Source organism: Schistocerca gregaria, chromosome 11, assembly GCF_023897955.1.
Source record: "Schistocerca gregaria isolate iqSchGreg1 chromosome 11, iqSchGreg1.2, whole genome shotgun sequence".
Lineage (NCBI taxonomy): Eukaryota > Metazoa > Arthropoda > Insecta > Orthoptera > Acrididae > Schistocerca > Schistocerca gregaria.
Window position 1 is genome coordinate 67,419,154 of NC_064930.1, and position 17,556 is coordinate 67,436,709.

Consider the following 17,556-nt stretch of genomic DNA (forward strand, 5'->3'; position numbering starts at 1 on the left):
CACACAGACACGACATATTTATGGCACGAAAAGTGAGAACTGGCCCTAAAGTATGAAAAATTCGAATACTGAAGTTGCTGATTTGGTCTACCTGGCAGTAAATGGGAGCACAGTCCACCTAATATGAAATACCTATGTTTATGGGGTGTCCGGATACTTTAAATCACATAGCGCCAGACAGAAAAAGTAATGTACAATTATTCGTCAGATGTGCCCTCGACATCACATCTTTCAGTATGTATTTCTCGTACAGACATGACAAACAGAAACTGAAACTTTGGATCAAGTACAAATGTTTTTTGTTTTTTTCATTATACATTCCTGGAAATGGAAAAAAGAACACATTGACACCGGTGTGTCAGATCCACCATACTTGCTCCGGACAGTGCGAGAGGGCTGTACAAGCAACGATCACACGCACGGCACAGCGGACACACCAGGAACCGCGGTGTTGGCCGTCGAATGGCGCTAGCTGCGCAGCATTTGTGCACCGCCGCCGCCAGTGTCAGCCAGTTTGCCGTGGCATACGGAGCTCCATCGCAGTCTTTCACACTGGTAGCATGCCGCGACAGCGTGGACGTGAACCGTATGTGCAGTTGACGGACTTTGAGCGAGGGCGTATAGTGGGCATGCGGGAGGCCGGGTGGACGTACCGCCGAATTGCTCAACACGTGGGGCGTGAGGTCTCCACAGTACATCGATGTTGTCGCCAGTGGTCGGCGGAAGGTGCACGTGCCCGTCGACCTGGGACTGAACCGCCACTTCCCAGCAAATTAGGGACACTGTTGCTCCTGGGGTATCGGCGAGGACCATTCGCAACCGTCTCCATGAAGCTGGGCTACGGTCCCGCACACCGTTAGGCCGTCTTCCGCTCACGCCCCAACATCGTGCAGCCCGCCTCCAGTGGTGTCGCGACAGACGTGAATGGAGGGACGAATGGAGACGTGTCGTCTTCAGCGATGAGAGTCGCTTCTGCCTTGGTGCCAATGATGGTCGTATGCGTGTTTGGCGCCGTGCAGGTGAGCGCCACAATCAGGACTGCATACGACCGAGGCACACAGGGCCAACACCCGGCATCATGGTGTGGGGAGCGATCTCCTACACTGGCCGTACACCTCTGGTGATCGTCGGGGGGACACTGAATAGTGCACGGTACATCCAAACCGTCATCGAACCCATCGTTCTACTATTCCTAGACCGGCAAGGGAACTTGCTGTTCCAACAGGACAATGCACGTCCGCATGTATCCCGAGCCACCCAACGTGCTCTAGAAGGTGTAAGTCAACTACCCTGGCCAGCAAGATCTCCGGATCTGTCCCCCATTGAGAATGTTTGGGACTGGATGAAGCGTGGTCCCACGCGGTCTGCACGTCCAGCACGAACGCTGGTCCAACTGAGGCGCCAGGTGGAAATGGCATGGCAAGCCGTTCCACAGGACTACATCCAGCATCTCTACAATCGTCTCCATGGGAGAATAGCAGCCTGCATTGCTGCGAAAGATGGATATACACTGTACTAGTGCCGACATTGTGCATGCCCTGTTGCCTGTGTCTATGTGCCTGTGGTTCTGTCAGTGTGATCATGTGATGTATCTGACCCCAGGGATGTGTCAATAAAGTTTCCCCTTCCTGGGACAATGAATTCACGGTGTTCTTATTTCAATTTCCTGGAGTGTATGTTAGGAGGTATTTTCTGAAAGTATTTGTGTAGGTTGTATGGAACTGAAGTATGGACGATAACAGTTTAGACAAGAAAAGCGAAGAAGTGTGTCAAATGCGATGCTACGGAAGAATACTAAAGATTAAAATGGCTCAAATGACCCCAAGCGCTATGAGACTTAACATCTGAGGTCATCAATCCCCAAGAACTTAGAACTACTTAAACCTAACTAACCTAAGGACATCACACACATCGATGCCTGAGGCAGAATTCGAACCTGCGACCGTGTCAGCAGCGTGGTTCCGGACTGAAGCACCTAGAACCTGTCGGCCACAGCGGCCGGCTGAAGATTAGGTGGGCAGGTCGTCCAAGTAATGAGGATGTACTGAGTCGAATTAGGGAGAGAAGACAATGACACATCACAGCTGATGTATTAATAGGATAAATTCTGAGGCATCCAGGAATCACCAGTTTAGTTTTGGAGGGAACTATACGGGCTGAAAGTCCTAGAGAGAGAGACTGAGAATACAGTAAGCAGGTTCAGTTTGCTGTAGTTATTCAGATACAAAGAGGCTTGCATAAGATACAGTAGTAACGTGTAGAGTTGTACCAAACCAGTCTTCGTATTCAGACCCACCATCACCAGAACAACAACAACATTTATTACCAAATTTAAATCTCAAGTAACGAATATCCAATCATACCGTTTTAATAAACATAACACTTTGTTTTGGTGTGATCAATTACATTAAAAAACGTCGCAGATACTGTTCAATCTCCAGATAAAACGACTAGGTACTTCATTTTCTATTTCATCTTTCACATTTTTATACAAACTTTTTATTTATTGCGAATACTGGCATTTTCTTGTCAGCGGTGACTATAAGTAGCAAGATGCTCTTTTTATTACAGAGCGAGGTGGCGGTGTGGTTAGTCACTGGACTCGCATTCAGGAGGACGACGGTTCAAACCCGTGTCCGGCCATCCTGATTTAGGTTTCCCACGATTTACCTGAATCGCTTCAGGCAAATGCCGGGATGGTTCCTTTGAAAGGGCACGGCTAACTTCCTTCCCCATCGCCGCGTGGTTTGAGGCGCCATGTCACGGATTGCGCGGCCCCTCCCGCTGGAGGTTCGAGTTCTGCCTCGGGCGTGGGTGTGTATGTTGTTCTCAGCGTAAGTTAAAATAGTGTGTAAGTCTAGGGAGCGATGACCTCAGCAGTTTGGTCCCTTAGGATTTCTCTCTCTCTCTCTCTCTCTCTCTCTCTCTCTCTCTCTCGAAACCTTCACGTCTCCTCTATATATCTTTTGATCTTTTGTTACTCAACCTTCCCTTTTACATTAACCTATGAAGTGTTCCCTTATGATTTCTACCTCTTTCTTAGTAATAACAAATGAAACCTTCCCTTTGAAATTAATTCTCTTTCTCAATCTTCGCATTCAAATTTAATCGCTTCTTATTAAAAGTGATTTTCTGATTATTTCGACGAAACATAGAATGTGTCGTAGTCGTGGCCCTGAGTCGTTGCCTGCAGTAACCCAAAACTGTTCCTCAACTTTTTTACTGTTAGTGGGTCGCCATGTGACTGCCACATCGAACTGCGACATGAATATACACTCCTGGAAATTGAAATAGGAACACTGTGAATTCATTGTCCCAGGAAGGGGAAACTTTATTGACACATTCCTGGGGTCAGATACATCACATGATCACACTGACAGAACCACAGGCACATAGACACAGGCAACAGAGCATGCACAATGTCGGCACTAGTACAGTGTATATCCACCTTTCGCAGCAATGCAGGCTGCTATTCTCCCATGGAGACGATCGTAGAGATGCTGGATGTAGTCCTGTGGAACGGCTTGCCATGCCATTTCCACCTGGCGCCTCAGTTGGACCAGCGTTCGTGCTGGACGTGCAGACCGCGTGGGACCACGCTTCATCCAGTCCCAAACATTCTCAATGGGGGACAGATCCGGAGATCTTGCTGGCCAGGGTAGTTGACTTACACCTTCTAGAGCACGTTGGGTGGCTCGGGATACATGCGGACGTGCATTGTCCTGTTGGAACAGCAAGTTCCCTTGCCAGTCTAGGAATGGTAGAACGATGGGTTCGATGACGGTTTGGATGTACCGTGCACTATTCAGTGTCCCCTCGACGATCACCAGAGGTGTACGGTCAGTGTAGGAGATCGCTCCCCACACCATGATGCCGGGTGTTGGCCCTGTGTGCCTCGGTTGTATGCAGTCCTGATTGTGGCGCTCACCTGCACGGCGCCAAACACGCATACGACCATCATTGGCACCAAGGCAGAAGCGACTCTCATCACTGAAGACGACACGTCTCCATTCGTCCCTCCATTCACGCCTGTCGCGACACCACTGGAGGCGGGCTGCACGATGTTGGGGCGTGAGCGGAAGACGGCCTAACGGTGTGCGGGACCGTAGCCCAGCTTCATGGAGACGGTTGCGAATGGTCCTCGCCGATACCCCAGGAGCAACAGTGTCCCTAATTTGGTGGGAAGTGGCGGTGCGGTCCCCTACGGTCTTGGCGCGCATCCGTGCGTCGCTGCGGTCCGGTCCCAGGTCGACGGGCACGTGCACCTTCCGCCGACCACTGGCGACAACATCGATGAACTGTGGAGACCTCACGCCCCACGTGTTGAGCAATTCGGCGGTACGTCCACCCGGCCTCCCGCATGCCCACTATACGCCCTCGCTCAAAGTCCGTCAACTGCACATACGGTTCACGTCCACGCTGTCGCGGCATGCTACCAGTGTTAAAGACTGCGATGGAGCTCCGTATGCCACGGCAAACTGGCTGACACTGACGGCGGCGGTACACAAATGCTGCGCAGCTAGCGCCATTCGACGGCCAACACCGCGGTTCGTGGTGTGTCCGCTGTGCCGTGCGTGTGATCATTGCTTGTACAGCCCTCTCGCAGTGTCCGGAGCAAGTATGGTGGCTCTGACACACCGGTGTCAATGTGTTCTTTCTTCCATTTCCAGGAGTGTACTTACTCTGGTTTACTATACTCTATTAGATGCCGGTGGGCTGTCATAATAAGTGGCTGTATTTATTACCAAAGCTGACGTTTATTCTTTAACAGCAAAGCTGACGTTATTTTTCAATTAATTTGCCTGAAGTTACGTAATTCATAGTTAAACTTTTTCTTGACAAAAATAAAGGTTTGCAAAGTTTCACGTTAATGGTTTTTGAAATGGATTATAATCAATAATGCAATATTGCTGGCAAAAATTAATTATATTCTCAAAACGTTTCTTCAGATGTTTAATGGTGGTAATGAAATGATTTTACAAACGTTACTTACTTTTTACAATAATCTTACAACTAGCATTGCGCAAACATACCTTCAGTAGTCTTGAGTTTCTCAAAAAAATAATTCGATAATATTAGTTCCTCTTATGATAATAGTTAGCTGATGTCTCTGTACATCCGTTTACAATCTCTTGTAAGTCACGGCTGGTGGCTGGCAGGCACACCGCTCCTCTCAGCCTCTCGCTTCAGACCTGCTACCGACTCGCTTCACTTCTCGCTTACTGCTGACTTCCTACTGCGGTCTCTCCCCCCAACAATGCTTTCTGGTGCAGACAATCCTTGCTACCATTACAAAATGTATCAATGCGCGGTCTTTCCCGCTCTTTTCTTAAAATGTATCCATACGCTGTCTCTCCCGCCCTTTTTAAAATTATATCAATTTGTGATCTCTCTTGTCAACAATACTTTGGTGCATACATTCCCTCCTACCACAATTATTTCCAACATGACAAACATTAATTATTCCTACTTAATGCTATTAATAAAATATAAACATCTTTCATAAATTGTGGTTTGACAATAGACAATAGAAATATACACGTCTTACTCTCTCTCTCTCTCTCTCTCTCTCTCTCTCTCTCTCTCTCTCTCTCACACACACACACACACACACACACACACACACACCTTCCCCATCCTTGTTAACTTGAGCAACGGACTCCTGGAGAGGTTGATAAATTTTTCTATCTCAGAAGTAGATCTGAAAGATGAAAGATGCCAGAATTGCATGAGACAAAACATATTTCTTTTGAAAAAAAACGCTATGAAGACCAAGGTGTGGATCTTGAGACGAGAAAAAGATTCATGGAAATCTGCTTAGAGCACAGTCTTTTGTAGGTGCAAAATGTAGACTATTGGGAAGACAGAAATGATAATAGGTGCAGAAGTGTTTGAAATGTTGTTACAGGAGGCTGTTAAATATGAGGTGGGTTGCCTAATAAATGAAGGAGTCATGCAATGAGTCAGAGAGAAATTTTTTTTATTTAAGTTGTAGTTTATCTATAGTTGAACAAATGGTGGAAGGAATGGATTACAGTGGTGGTCAGAGCAAACTGTTGGCCCTGTCTGCCTTGCCCAACATGACTTTTTTTGCATGCTGATCAATGTAGCATTGCCTGGCTGCTACCGGCTTACAGCAGCCTGTACTATTTACACATATCGTTAAACCAATTATCGCACTAAAGCAATTCATGACTTCTCTGTTGAATGGATGCACAAAATATTAGTGAGAACAAAATGTGAGCACGGAAATCAGCATCTGAAGCTATTAAACAGGAACACATCACAGATGTGCCCTCCATTGTCTGACAAAGCACATCTTAGACCCACCTGGTGGCTGGAATCACTGCTAGGAGATGCCTCATAGTGTTTTATCATGGTCGATTCTAAATATTAGATTGATGAATAAGTTTGTAGCATTTTTTTGTTTTGCATGTTGGTATTCCAATTGCTATAGTGAGTGGAGCTATGGATGCTAGAAAACGGAGTGCCAGGTGGAGAAATCGGAACATTTCCAACATAATCTTCTGTTTGGGTTCAAGAGTTGGGTGACAGCAGCGGAGGCAGCCAGAAACATTTGCACTACATGTATTTTGTCATTTGGAGATAGTGAGGGGAGCTGTGGACACTAGAAAATGGAGTGCCAAGTGGAGAAATTGGAACATTTCCGACATATTCTTCTGTTTGAGTTCAACAGAGGGTAACTGCAGCAGACGCAGCCAGAAACATTTGAGAAGTGTATGGGGATAATACCATTCAACAGAGCAGGGCAGGAAAATGGTTTTTTCCATTTTAAGGAGGATCGTTTTTGCCATTAGTGACTCTCCATGTTAAGGAACCTCTTAGGGTTTGATGATGATCGTTTAAATACTTTAATCCACAGTGATCCACGTCAGTGTACTTGAGAACTGGAAAATGCGATCATTGGACCATCGTATGACATTTTCATGCTAAGGTAAAGGTTAAAAAAACCAGGTTTATTGATACCACATGCTCTAAGCAAAATATCACAAAATCACCTGGTGACCATATGTCATTCTCTGCATGCTTGTTATCAGTTGGCTCGTGAACAAACACTGACCATTCCTATCCTGTATTGTTATTGGTCGTGAGAAAGGGTGCCTTCGTGCTAACATATGGAAAATAAAGCGATGGATGAGCCCAAACAAAGCAAAAAAAACCTCGCCGTTTGGTACCCTCCCCCGAATCATTCAGTGACGTATGTGAAAAACGGCAAACGTAAGAAGTGGTGCTCGAGTCAGGTTTTGTCATCCAGCACCGTTACACATGCCAGGTATTACGCGACAAGGGTGCTGGCCGCAATCTCAGGAGCTCCGTACTATTTCATCGGTAAAATGAAAGTGCTTAAAACGGTAAAACGAGCGAGGCGGCGCATTCGGGAGGACGACGGTTCAAACCCGCGTCCAGCCATCCCGATTTACGTTCTCCACGATTTACCTGAACCGCTTCAGGAAAATGCTGGGATGGTTCCTTCGAAAGCGAACGGCCTATTTCTTTCTCCGTTCTTCCGTACCCCGAACTCCTGTTACGTTCCTAATGACCCCGTTGTCGAAGGGGCGCCAAACTAAACCTCTCCTCCTCCGTAATTTTTATTAAAAAGATTCGATATTTGTCAATTTCGATTTTCGTTTGCTGGTAAGTATGGAATTATTGTAAATGTAAAAAAAAAAAAAGCTGCTACCAACGAGATTCGAATTACGTTACAACTCCACATTACGCATTAAGCTGCCGCTTTTCACGCCCCTTATATACCCTACCAGGTCTGGTAAGAACAGTAAACGCGAACCACACTGATCCACTCTGGTGGCATTTCTACTTCTCACACAGGAAGTCTAATCATTTACATACCCGTCAATGACGACTTCAGGTCATCGCCACCATTTCTTCCCGCTTTCCAAAAACAGCTCAATTGCTTCCATTTGAGCACTGGAGATTTCGTTCATCTACCTGGCAGAAATACACTACTGGACATTAAAATCGCTACACCACGAACATGACGTGCTACAGACGCGAAATTTAACCTACAGGAAGAAGATGCTGTGATATGCAAATGATTAGCTTTTCAGAGCATTCACACAAGGTGGCGCCGGTGGCGACACCTACAACATGCTGACATGAGGAAAGTTTCCAACCGATTTCTCGTACACAAACAGCAGTTGACCGGCGTTGCCTGGTGAAACGTTGTTTTGGTGCCTCGTGTAAGGAGGAGAAATGCGTACCATCACGTTTCCGACTTTGGTAAAGGTCGGATTGTAGCCTATCGCGATTGCCGTTTGTCGTATAGCGACATTGCTGCTCGCGTTGATCGAGATCCAATGACTGTTAGCAGGATATGGAGTCGGTGGGTTCAGGAGGGTAATACGGAACGCCGTGCTGGATGCCAACGGCCTCGTATCACTAGCAGTCGAGATGACAGGCATCTTATCCGCACGGCTGTAACGGATCGTGCAGCCACGTCTCGATCCCTGAGTCAACAGATGGGGACGTTTGCAAGACAACAACCATCTGCACGAACAGTTCGACGACGTTTGCAGCAGCACGGACTATCAGCTCGGAGACCGTGGCTGCGGTTACCCTTGACGCTGCATCACAGACAGGAGCGCCTGCGATGGTGTACTCGACGAACCTGGATGCACGAATGGAAAAACGTCATTTTTTCGGGTGAATCCAGGTTCTGTTTACAGCATCACGATGGTCGCATCCGTGTTTGGCGACATCGCGGTGAATGCACATTGGAAGCGTGTATTCGTCATTGCCATACTGGCGTATCACCCGGCGTGATGGTATGGGGTGCCATTGGTTACACGTCTCCGTCACCTCTTGTTCGCACTGACGGCACTTTGAACAGTGGACGTTACATTTCAGATGTGTTACGACCCGTGGCTCTACCCTTCGTTCGATCGCTGCAAAATCCTACATTTCAGCAGAATAATGCCCGACCGCAGGTTGCAGGTCCTGTACGGGCCTTTCTGGATACAGAAAATGTTCGACTGCTGCCCTGGCCAGCATATTCTCCAGATCTGTCACCAAGTGAAAACGTCTGGTCAATGGTGGCCGATCAACTGGCTCGTCACAATACGCCAGTCACTACTCTTGATGAACTGTGGTATCGTGTTGAAGCTGCAAGGGTAGCTGTACCTGTAGACGCCATCCGAGCTGTGTTTGAATCAATGCCCAGGCGTATCAAGGCCGTTATTACGGCCAGATGTGTTTGTTCTGGGTACTGATTTCTCAGGATCTATGCACCCAAATTGTGTGAAAATCTAATCTCATGTCAGTTCTAGTATAATATATTTGTCCAGTGAATTCCCGTTTATCCGTTGCATTTCTTCTTGGTGTAGCAATTCTAATGGCCAGTAGTGTAGCTAGTGAATAGCGATCCCAATGCATACGGCTCTTTAATCTCTGATCTCCATTCTCCTCAGGTGCGGCTTGCGTAACTCGGACCAGGTGGTCAACTGGGACGATAAAGGGGAATACGTCCAGAGCCCACTACAGCTCTAGCCACTGCTGTGCTTCGCTGAAGGTAAGTCTGGAAATACTTTGTGCTCTGTGACAAACACGGAATAACACATTGCTTTACTCGAGAAGTTAGCGGTCTTCGGCGTGCATAATGAACGCATTTGGCCTGCACTGGATTCCAGTTAGATACTACTTTCAATACGCCACGGCGTATGCGTTTGTGGATGTAGACAAACCTTGTAACACTGTAGAATGAACTAAGGGGGCAGTCAAATGAAATCCGAACATCCAGCACAAAGGGACCATCCAGAGGTTCAATTTAATAGCAAGATATATATCCCACAGGGTGACGAAGGCACGAGCATATGTAATACGTTCACAGATACGTGACTCGAAGACTTGTTATAAAATAGAACCCTGTCCTCGATGTCAAGTGTTCATCAGAGATGAAGGTATCGTCAGGTGTGACCCAGGGAAGTGTGACAGGAGCGCTGTTGTTCTCTATACAGGGTGGTAATTTTAAGTTGACAAACGAGAATAACTAGAAAAATAAGCTTCACACGAAAAAGTGTGTAGAATCCAAAGTTTATTTTCGAGGGGGACGTATGCTGGTGCTAAAAGTAGCCCGCCACCCCAGCCGCCTGGGGGTGGGTGGGAGGCAACTTTAAAATTTCGAATGGTAACCTCTATTTATTGATGCAGATCAGATTATACATAAAAAACTACTTACATTTTCTCTTAACCATTTGTTTTCATTCTTGGTGGCTGGCGCTGTAATTCAAGAAAAACCATGTTCTCATTTTTGCCTGGAAAATGGTTGCGGATAAATAAAAAATACTTATTTGCTTCGTAAATTTCGATTCGCTAAAACCAAAACTCTCCTTGTTTCCCCGTAGGGTGGGGTCTGAGAGAGAGAGGAATTAGAGTTTTACAAATGTTGATCCAAATATTAATTTTTTTCCGGAGATTCGGATAAGTTTTGTTTGTTTCGTGGTCATGAGTCCACACAACTTTTAATTATCAAACAAATCGTCTGACTAGCTAACTAACCGAACATCCAACTTAATAACGAGTGAACTCATTAATTAAGAAACTAGCTGACACACGAACCTAATTTTTTATTAGATTCTGAGTAATCACTCTTGTTTGTCGAGAAGTCTCACACTGGGGTGCTTTCATGAGTCGTTTAGTTTCGGGCGGAAAAATATAGAAAACAACATTCAAAAATTTATCTACTTAAATCACATTGTTCTCACCTTTATTTTATTTTGGAATATCGCGGCTGTTACGTCGTTTACATTTTTAGATTATGTACGATAATCGACATCCCACACAGCCCTGATCGATAATCGATACTCTTATCCAGCCTCTGCTTCGTCGTTAGTTCGCGCGTCTTTTCCTCAGTTAGTCTTTTATTTTGTTTACTCTGTGAGCTAATGAGTTCACTCGTTAGTAAGTAGGATGTTTGGTTAGTTAGTTGGCTAGTCAGATGATTTGTTTGATAATGAAAAGTTGTGTGGCCTCATGACCACGAAACAAACAAAACTTATCCGAATCTCAGGAAAAAATTAATATTTGGGTCAACATTTGTAAAACTCTAATTCCTCTCTCTCTCTCTCAGACCCCACCCTACGGGGAAACAGGCAGCGTTTTAGTTCCAGCGAATCAAAATTTACGAAGTAAATAAGTATTTTTTATTTATCCGTAAACATTTTCCACGCAAAAATGACAACATGGATTTTCTTGAATTACAGTGCCAACTACCAAGAATCACAACAAATGTTTAAGACAAAATGTACGTAGTTTTTTATGTAGAATCTGTTTCTGCAATAAAAAAATGGGGGTTCCCATTAGAAATTTTAAAGTTGTCTACCGCTCCATCCCTAGGGTCTGGGGTGACGAGCTAATTTTAGCGCCTGCAGATGTCCCTCTCGAAAATAATCAACTTTGGATTCTGCACATTTTTTGTGTGAAGCTTACTTTTCGATTTATTCTTGTTTGTCGACTTCAAATTTACACCGTAATATATACAAGGTTGTGTCTTTGCTTATGATGTTTGATTACCTAAGAACTAGTGACTCTTTCGGACGCTAGTGAATTGTTTCCTGAAGAAAACTAGATTGAAATAAACAAAAACCAGTAGAAACAAAACAATATACTTGTTATTCAACCTTAAATATTGAACGGTAGTACCAAGAAGTAACGGAAGAACCGACAAATAAGGAAAGTACTGAAATTTAAGACTCTTGTGTAAGCGACGTCAGCTACAAGACGTGCCATTTCACTTGTAATCACATGGTATCATAGTAACAGAATAGGCCCTAATCAGCAACTGTCACACGTTATATACTCGGTGCAACATGCGACTGCAAATTGCACTGGGCCACCGGTGACCTAGACTTACTCTCACAGCTATAATTGTGCTCTCCATTGCCGATGCGTTGACACCGGCGTGCCATTGCACTTTCTAATTGGCGCTAGTTGGTTACAATGTCTCTTCGGTACTCAACGGCTCACAACGTACAGGGCACACCACTACTCCGCCATTGAGTGTTTGGCTCAGGGTACTTCCTACCAATATTATCCGTTTTGTGTCCCAATCCATTGTAGTACAGAGCGACAGAAGGAAAAATGGCTCGGTGTATGGCTCTATACGCGCAACAGTCTATCTCGTCATATTCTCATTGCTTCCGGAGTACGCTGATGAAGTAGGTGCATACTTAGCAATCATCCCATGACCGCTCGTTCGGCGACTGTTTCATACTAGGGTTGTTGACAATATATCGAAATTATCCAATAAATATCGATATACGAGAGTCACTCCAAAAGAAACGCGCACTATTTTTTTTAAAAAGCCATCTTTTATTCTACATGTTTGAAAGTTTTACAGTGTGTAGATACATCCTTTAGGAACGATATTTTCATTTCTCCACATAGTTTCCATCCCTCTAAACTGCCTTACGCCATCTTGGAACCAGAGCCTGTACACCTGCACGGTAAAATTCTGGACCAACCTGTTGGAGCCACTGTTTGGCAGCGTGTACGAGGCAATCATCATCTTCAAACCTTGTTCCACGAAGAGAGTCTTTCAGTTTCCCAAAGAGATGATAGTCACATGGAGCCAGGTCAGGACTGTAAGGTCGGTGTTTCAGTGTTGTCCATCCGAGTTTTGTGATCGCTTCCGCGGTTTTTTGGCTGACACGTGGCCGTGCATTGTCGCACAACAGCAAAACATCCTGCTTTTGCCGATGTGGTCGAACACGACTCAGCCGAGCTGGAAGTTTCTTCAGTGTCGTCACATATGCATCAGGATTTATGGTGGTTCCACTTGGCACGCTGTCCACAAGCGAGAGTCCTTCGGAATCGAAAAACACCGTAGCCACAACTTTTCCAGCAGAAGGTGTGGTTTTGAATTCTTTGTTCTTGGTTGAATTTGCACGATGCCACTCCATTGATTGCCTCTTCGTCTCTGGTGAAAAATGATGGAGCCACGTTTCATCACCTGTCTCAATTCTTCCAAGAAATTCATCTCCATCATTCTCGTACTGTTCCAAAAGTTCGCTGCATACCATTTTTCTTGTTTCTTTGTGAGCCAGTGTCAACATCCTGGGAACCCACCTTTTTTAAAGCGAACACTTCCAGTATTCTGCAAACACTTCCTTCCCCTATTCCAACGTAGTGTGACAATCCGTTCACTGTGACGCGTCTGTCAGCAGTCACCAATTCGTTACCTCCCTGCACGTTGTCTGGAGTGTGTGCAGTACGAGGCCTGCCGCTGCGAGGACAATCCTCAATATTGCCGTGCCTGCTTTCGTCACGTAACCTGCTCCCCCACCGACTAACTGTACTGCCATCGACAGCAGCATCTCCGCACACCTTTTACAACCTCCTGTGGATGTTCCCCACTGTCTCGTTTTCACAGCACAGGAATTCTATGACAGCACGTTGCTTCTGACGAACGTAAAGTGTAGCAGCCATCTTGAAGACATGCTGTGACGGCGCCACTCACGGGAAGAGGTTGAACTAAGTTCGAAAACAGAATAGAATAGAATAGAATCTTTATTCGCCTTTCAGTATGGTTTCCATACAATTGGCATCGTCAGAGCGTTCAATACATTTTATTAAATTACAATAATTATTATTCTACATAATTGTGCCTGTGCAGGGCAAGCAGATACGCATGCTAAAGTAATATTGATAATACAACAATTATTCATTCTCAATTGTAATAATAATAATAATAATTCATCATAACAGTAAAATATACAGTAGTATCAAGATATATTTATGGTACATCTTACGTACCCATGCAAAAGTCTTTGTTGGTACATTACTGTCACAAGCATACAGGCATAATTCATATGGCAGTTATTTTGTTTCATGTAGCATATCTCTTTTGTGTCACTGTTTAGAAACTCATCAAGTGAGTAATATGGCGTACATTTGAGCCACACTTCTATTGTTTGCTTAAAGTTATTCATCGGTGTTTCGCGCACAGCCTTTGAGAGTCTGTTATAAAATTTCAAGCTACGGTGTTTATGGCTCTTTTGTGTTAATGTCAGCCTTGTGTGTGGTAGGTCTATTTCACTATTATTTCGAGTATTATGAACATGCACTTCAGATCTTAAATTGAAGTTCTTTACGTTCTTTTTAGCATCTATTAAACAATTATAAATGTATATACTAGGTAGTGTCATTATCTTTAGTTCTTGAAAGTGGTTTTTGCTACTTTGTCTTGGTGCTATTCCTAAAATGTAGCTAACTACTTTCTTCTGCCACTTGAGGATGGTACTTGAAACCACTGAGTTACCGCAAAGAAGTACCCCGTATTGCAGTTATGAATGGAAAAAAGCAAAGTATGTGCAGATTAGCAGATTTTTAATGATAACGTGTCTCAGCTTGTGTAATAGAGATAGAGTTCGAGCAAGTTTGCCACATAGATAATTTGTGTGTCAGTCCCATGTAAGTTTTTGATCTATATGTAAACCTAGTAACTTGACATTTTTTGTATTCTGTCCAATTGGTTTCAGGGTTAAGTAAATTTCTTCAGTTTTCAATTTTTTTATTGATAAAAGATTGACTCTGCACCAATCACTGCTCATTTCAGGTACTACTTTGTTGTATTCCGTGACATCTTGCAGATTGTCTCCATCTGTTATTAGTGTCATATCATCAGCATACAGTTCATTGTTGCATGTCATATAATTTCAGAAGTCATTGATGTAAACAATGAACAGGAAAGGGCCAAGCACTGAGCCTTGTTGAATTCCTCTCTTTACTTTCGTGGTTGTTGACTTTTTATAGTTTGTTTTTACGAATTGTACCCTATTGCTTAAGTATGATTGAAAAAATTGTAATGGCTTATGTGCAGTACCATAATGTTCTAGTTTTTTAATCATTATTTCATGTGTGACTGTGTCGAAGGCTTTTGTTAAATCTAACAGTGTAGGACAAGTGAGTTTCTTGTTTTCATATCCTTCATATATATTACTAAGGAGGCATTGCTTTGTTTTGTCGATCAGATCAAAAGCAAACTGGTTCTTAATCAATAATGTATTGAGTAAGAACAAGTGGGAAGGATGTATCTACACACTGCAAAACTTTCACACATGCAGAATGAAAACTGTATTTTTACAAAAATAGTGTGCATTTCTTCTGGAGTGACCCTCATATATCGGCTATGTATCATTAACCCACATATCGAGTACCGATATTTTTTTTTATATTACCTTTTTTTTCGGAATACTTGAAATTGCAGTAGAAAGTAATTTTGCTTTCACTGTGTGAAGGATTGTTAGTACTTTCTGAACTTCCATCACGTCCACTCTTTCACTTCGACAGTGTGAAGCAAGTATAGGTGGCACAAAGAAGAGATCCGATTGCGCTAGGGGGGTGGCGGTGTGAACGGAATAGCAAAATTTCCGATGTGAAGAAATGGCACAACAACTGCGTTAGAAAACAATTTTTAACCCGACTAGTATGCTATTTCTGCACGTCAGGATTCTTCAAAAACAGCTGCTGAAAATGGTAAACAAAAATCTAGGTGACAAGATTGTTCTTTGCGGTGGGCTTAGACGCGTGAGGGGAAATGCTGTGCCGCGCGGGATTAGCCGAGCGGTCTGAGGCGCTGCAGTCATGGACTGTGCGGCTGGTCCCGGCGGAGGTTCAAGTCCTCCCTCTGGCACGGATGTGTGTGTGTGTGTGTGTTTCTCCTAAGGAGTGTGTGAACTTAGGCACTGATGACCTTAGCAGTCAAGTCCCATAAGATTTCACACACATTTGAACCTCTCTTTGCGTAATGGGCGCTTACCAACAGAGACTGCAACGTTTAGGTTTACCGCGCAGTTTTGACACCACAGCTGCAAGGTCACTGGCGTTTGCAGGAATGGAAAAAAAAAGAGACAGGAAAGTCGATTCGAAGTGCTCCGGAGAAATCCGGCATGTAACGAAGCGATAGACGGACACATCGGACAAGGATTATCGTGCCACTTGCTTGCAGTTACGATTGTTAGTAAAGTGGTTATCGCTCAGCGAGAACGTGGATCGTTTTCTTTTCAGTTCGCCGCGCAGGGCAGCCGTTCTGTCTAGCGCGCATTGCCACTCCCCAGTTTCCCACATTGTTTTACATAATGGATGCACCACATCAGTACCTTCCTGTCCCCTTTCTTTGATCATCACTCCAGATATACCGTCTACACCAGGGGCTTTATGATTCTTCACCAGGGGCTTTATAATTCTTGAGATGTTCAATCGCATTATGTCACTGCGTGAGATTGTAGGCTCCGAAGTAAGTTGCTGCCTGCCAGCCCGCACTGTTCTTAATTCCAGAGTACAGCTTTTCACAGTACTGCTTCCAACTCGCAACAACGTGTTTCTTGTCTCTGATAGGGTTACCCTTCTCGTTATATACCACCCACGTACGAGGATTAAATACGCCGGCGATGCTGCTGATTTTCTGGAAGACATCACGTACCTGATTGCGATTATGCTGCTGTTCTATTTCATTACAGGTACCATCAATGAAATGTGCTTTGTCCGTTTTACAGTTCGGTTGTATTACTCTGCACAGGTTGTTCTATCCGTCTCGATCCTGGGTAGAGTAAATAACAAAATGGTTCAAATGGCTCTGAGCACTAAGGGACTTAACTTCTGAGGTCATCAGTCCCCTAGAACTTAGGACTACTTAAACCTAACTAACCTAAGGACATCACACACATCCATGCCCGAGGCAGGATTCGAACCTGCGACCGTAGCCGTCACGCGGTTCCAAACTGAAGCGCCTGGAACCGCTCGGCCACAACTTCCGGCTAATTCAACATATTCGTCAATTTTTGCTGTTTTTCTGTGTGAGCACAATGGATGATATCTCAAAAACGCCTGTTTCGAACGTATAATTTGTAGTCGTAGCATGTCAGAAAACAGCTCGGTTACCTTATAGCCAGATACCAATTTCGATTTTTTAGTGAGTGTTTACTTGCTTTGACCCATCTGTGATATTTTTAAGTACCTATGAGATTCGTTACCACAAAATTAATGTATTAACATTATATTGTACGTTTGATTTCCGTCGCATATAAACTGTGGTAGTTTGTAATCATATATGCCAATTGCATGTCTTTTTCTCATATTTCGGGGAAGTTTTATTTTTCCTCAGTTCTGCAGTTTTGTCAGTTTTGCGTTTTTTAAGCCTATACTGCACGTAAACGTAAAATACCCTACGGCGAGAAAAAAATGGATAAAGTGAAACGTCTCAAAGTACTAACGTCAAATGCTACTTGTATCAATTTTTAAGATACACACTCTACATGGAATGGCTGCTGCAATGTTTCGCCCGTTTGTATTCCAACAGCTAACGGATTCACTGTGTTCATCAGTCACACGTAATTAATCACAGTAGTTTTTTTTATTTTTTATTTTTTATTTTTATTTTTTTATTTTTTTGGGAGAGCAATCTGCTTGAAAAGGCCCAACGCTTTTTTGGCGCTCTTTAAAAAAGCGGTTGATCACGTTATCTACCCACGTGTAACCAAATTGATACGTTAATTTCAGTCTTACTCATTCTGATAAGCGGAA

General features: G+C 44.1%; 1 protein-coding gene across 1 annotated transcript in view; it reads left to right on the forward strand.

Annotated features, from left to right (window-relative positions):
- The window catches only part of LOC126295112 (probable cytochrome P450 6a14), a 368,581-nt gene that overhangs the window by 161,127 nt on the left and 189,898 nt on the right, over positions 1 to 17,556 (forward strand). Inside the window, exon 2 of the mRNA XM_049987370.1 lies at positions 9,447 to 9,547. The gene's annotated coding sequence lies outside the window, so the exon portion shown is untranslated. The remainder of the gene's footprint in view (positions 1 to 9,446; positions 9,548 to 17,556) is intronic.